We start from the raw sequence: 5,202 nt of genomic DNA, 5'->3' as shown, positions 1-5,202 counted from the left end.
TATCCCCAACAGGAGCCCAGCACACCCAAGCCCTTGGAGATGCCTCACAAGCAGGATACCACAGCAGGGCAAAAAGAGTCAGTCCTTTTCCTCCACCATAGTCAGAAGCAGCAATTGCAGGCTGATCCATCTCTCACACAGAAAAGGCAACGCTCTTCACACAGTCCTTCTGCTCTTCTTCATGACAAGGTCCTCTTGTTCCTTGAACTAATCTAAATTCTTGCCGTTTTCTTATTGTTATCTTTGCCGTAATGGCCTCTGAGCCCAGTTAAAACCTGTCCATTCTGCTTGGTTCAGCATGGCCATGGATGGTGGAGACAGAATTGTGCAAAGGAGACACAGCATAATCAGGTGCAAGGAAAACTCTTCCCATCACTCTAATTGCAGACCAGGTCTATTCAGCCCAGTGACGAGTCACCCAGGCAAAGCAGGACACACCTCAACCCCCCCATGTGACTGTCTGGAGTGAATGCACATCTCCAGCTCCTATCACTCCCACAACAGACGCTGAATATACAAACAGCCAGAGGCACACAGACTGGCCAAGTAAGAAATGCCCACTTTATAAAAGTGGCATTTTCAAACACATAATTAAAAACCTCCTTTTCTAAAATGTGTATTATTAAATTCTGAGTACAGAGAGCCTAAACTCCAATTTTCCATCTTGTCCCAATGGAAAGTTACACATTTCAAAATGTAACAGTGCAGCTCCATTGATAGCGCATGAGACAAACAGCCTTCAACAGTGAAAAACAGAATACACAAGATTTCACTATCAGGACATGTCACACACATCAGTACATGTCCTACCTTTCATGTACACTGCACCCTGCCCTTGGGGCTACCTTGGGCATACCTGAGGGGTGCCTTACATGTATGAAATGTGAAGGTTAGGGGCCTGGCAAGTGGGTGCAATTGCCAGGTCAACATGGCAGTTTGAAACTGCACGCACAGACATTACAGTGGCAGGTCTGAGAAACATTTATAGGGCTACTTATGTGTGCGACACAACCTTGGCTGCACCCCACTAGTAGCATTTGATTTACAAGCCCTGGTACATCCAGTGCACTTTACTAGGGACTTACCAGTAAATCAATTTTACCAATCTTGGATAACTAATCATATTCTCATATTCACAATTTACACAGAGAGCATTTGCACTTTAAAACTGATTAGTAGTGGTAAAGTGCCCAGATTCCTTTAGCCAATGAAAACAGGGTCAGAAAAATAGGAGGTAAAAGGCAAAAAGTTTGGGGATGTACCTGCAAAAAGAGCCAGGTCGAATAACTACTTTTTATTGTTTCCTTTTATATAGGCATAGCCCAAGCTTAGAGGGCTACTGGGGCTCCCCTTTCTTATTTGTTACACATTATAAGCCTGCTCCAGCACCTAGATATCCTACCAGGTGATAAGCTGCACTATAGAAAATGAACATCTGCCACGTTTGTGACAGAGTACCCCATCCACCAAACTCTAAATCCCTTCTTTAGAGTCTTCTTGAAGGTTCTAAATTACTGTAGCACATTCCACAAAATTTAAGGTCGCCCTCACACTATATATTTTTTAATACATTTACAGCCTTCCTTATTACAATCAAAGGATACTAGTCTAGAATTAGTATGTCAGATCAGACTATTGAACATCAGCACAGAACGAAATTCTGTAGATTGCTCACAAAACTGCAAGAACATACTAGTTCACTCTATTCTACTCTAGTATCAAACTTTAATGTTATAATCAAAAGTCTTCTTGCCACACACTGCCTGCAGTTCAGCCATCTTAATTTATCTAGATTGTTTAAGATTTACAGATACCCATAGAATTCAGATTACCACTGCCTTATCCAGTGAAACCCTGAAGCTGCCACATCACCAGGGCTTTTCCTTCCAGAACAAGCAGGATAACTCTAAGTCATGTTGCCCCACTGAAGAATGGTTTAAATTACCACAAAACCATGGCACTACTACAGCATAAATCAATTTACACTCAAAAATAAATTTCCTGTTTGGCGCTGAACACACTAGAGCTTCCCGAAAATGTATTGCCTATTCGCCTCACAGAAGGTTTTTCCCTATGCATTAACCCGTGACTGTGCCACAACCTGTCTTCCCACTCTCTAATAGTCTAATAAAATGTAAGATGATTTATAATGCTCAATGTTGCAAACCACTGTGGAACATTCTAGAACATTTAAGGTCACCCACACACTCTAAAATTCTCAATAAGGTTACAGCCCAGTCTAACAAGCCTAATACTCAGGGCTTTAAGTGGGCCGGGTCTCACCGGGTCTGAGCACCAGTAGTTTTTTAAAGGGGGCCTCGAAACGGATCTCTATCGGGCTCTTTTTTGTGGCCTGGCACAGGCGGTCATTTTTTTCCCGGCTTCAGTGACAGCAAGCCCATTGATATGCCATGTTCACACTGCTCACTTCTCACTAGTGAAGAAATTACAGCATGAAGTCATGCCAGGTTAGGGTTGTTGGAGAAGGGAAATCCTTTAAAGAGTAATTTTCTCTCTGGATTTCCCTTCTCTTTTTGAAACTCAGGAGCAGCAACTTTGTTGCTGTGTCACCAGGGCTTTAAGTGGAAGCTTTTTCAATATTATATACAAGCCATAGCTGCTGCTTATTTATCTAGTGCAACTAACAACCATAGAGAAAACCAATAGTCCTACTTGTAGGTATGATGTTACTTGTTGTGTCATATATCTGGATGCAATGACAGAAACAGCAAAATACATGTTAGGTGGCACACTATGCTAAGCACAGATTTTTAGTTTATGTGTTTTTAAGCCACGCCCTTAATTATATTGGCCACTCCCCTTTGAGAGACCTCCCAGTTTTTTCATCCCCCTTAAAGCCCTGCTGATACTATTTCTACCGTAACCAACACTAGGTCTGGGCTCACGGGCAATAAGGACAAGCCTCTCACTAAGAAAAACCAAAACAGAGCACCAATATTGCCAACTTATTCTAAACAGGGCCTGTATTTGCCTTTAGACTAACCGAACCAAACAGTAAGTCACTGGACTCATTTTTCAGTCCTGAATGAATCAATTTTAATTAAATTTTTTAACAACGCATTTTGAAACATTTATAAGGTTAAGAACATTGCTTACTTCACTCCACACAGTCTCACATACACACGTTTTTACACTGTAATCATTCAACCATTCAAACAAGGCATAGAAAAACATAGAACCAATTTACATCAGTTATTACAAATCATTATTTACAAACAACATTTCAAAAGGCACAGCATTGGGAAACTTTTTGATTTTCGGCCGTTTTAGATTTCATAATAATACTCCTAACGCTGTCTATAGCGAGGTCTACGCGTTTCGATCTCCCTATGTTGGGGGGGATCTCATCAGGACCACGTAGCTGAAAATGGAAAAACAGGCAATTGTCAGTCTACTAGAAGCCTGCCCCTAATTCACTGGCCAAAAATTCTATAAACAGGGCGCCTAATCCTACCTCCTAACGGTGCTCTGATTCTTTTAAGTGCCGATTCTGAAAACAAACGATATCACTTAGTACCAAGACTTCCAATGAAAAAATTACCAATTAAAAAATTACAAAGATTCCTACAAAAACGATCTCATAGCATCAGATATACTCACATACACCACTTGCAAACTGTTGGATGTTTCGTGGGAGTGGTAGAATCTATTTAAGGAAAAACCATGTGTAAGTAACGGACATACAGGCTGCTGTCAGACCACAAAAGATTAGGAATGTATCTTACTTTATGTATCAATACAGGCGTCCTCCAATAATAGAAGAGGGACACGGGCAGCTGAATGCCTGTAAAGTGCAAGACAACGCATATGAGCGAACAAGTCGTTTAACCGATCTCCAACTGCAAACACGAAGGCGCCCTTTAACACTCTGCACCTACCCGTTAGACTCGGTCAGTGAGGTCCTTCTCACTCCCACGCTGTCAACCTCCGTATTGCATTACCGGGAGACTAGCGCCATCTTAGTTACGATTGTGTTTATCTGTACGCATTACGTAGCGTCTTCGTCCCGAGGATCTTGGGAGTTGAAGTTTAATGGCCATGACTGTGTGTGTATTCGTATATCCAGTATCAACGGAGCATACATCTTCGAGGTTCAAAGTGCGCCTTGTAAATCATGATAGCGGGGCTGAAATAAAACTTAGTAACAGCTATATATAACATCCTAATGACTAAACTGGTCAAAGACATGTCCGTAGATGGGTAGAATGGCTCAACAACATTAAGCAATACCAATCCGGGGATGACAGGCGCAGACTACTCCTACAGTCTATATATTTCGGAGAGTTCATTTAAGCCATCCATGGCAGTGTTAAATTTGATAATAAGCATTGCTTCAGTACGAGATAATGTCTCGTCAATGTCCCCACCTCGTTGGTCTCTCTCGACTTTCGCGATTACCGTCCATTTTAAATCGCTCAAATTGTGGTTGTTAGTCTTCCAGTGGTTGACCAGTGGTGCAGTGATGACATTCTATTTTATGCGGGACTTATGCTGGGTGATGCTGCACCTAACCTCTTGGTTGGTTTTCCCGATATATAGTTTATCACACGGACATTTTATGCCGTAGATAACATAACGCGATTTACAATTAGAAAACTTTTCATGTTTCCAAAACACTTGGTTGTGTTGAAAAAGTGAACCTTCTTCTGTACTGGAGCAGCAAATACAAGAGCCACATTTATGGTGCCCCTGGACAGGTGGCAATCCCAGAAGTTCGCAGACTGTTGGGCGTTTTTTCTTTAGTTCTGCTTTTACTAGATGGTTTGAGATGCTTTGGTCTTTTTTAAAAGCAAAGAGCGTTTTTTCTTTTAAAGAGGCATCCACATTTTTAACCAGGTGCCAATTCTGTAGTATTGTCTTTTTAAGCTGGTTCGAATTTGGACAGAATGTTGATACACAGACAACTCTATTGAGGGATGGTTTTTCTCTTTTTTCCAGAAGCGTATCTCTGGGGACCCACCACGCTCTCTTCATTGTTCTCTTTAAGAGTTTCTTGGGGTAGCCCCTCGCTAATAAATTCTCGGTGAGATTATTTGCATGGAAAACTTATTCATCTTTGTAGTGGCAGTTTCTTTTAATCCGGAGATACTGACCAAACGGCAAGTTTTCTCTTAGACTACGTGGATTATTGCTACGAAAATGGAGCGCTTTATTCCGATCAGTTTTTTTCTTATAGAGGGT

This window comes from Lissotriton helveticus, chromosome 11 (genome assembly GCF_964261635.1).
Source record: "Lissotriton helveticus chromosome 11, aLisHel1.1, whole genome shotgun sequence".
NCBI lineage: Eukaryota > Metazoa > Chordata > Amphibia > Caudata > Salamandridae > Lissotriton > Lissotriton helveticus.
Note: the sequence above shows the minus strand (reverse complement) of the source record.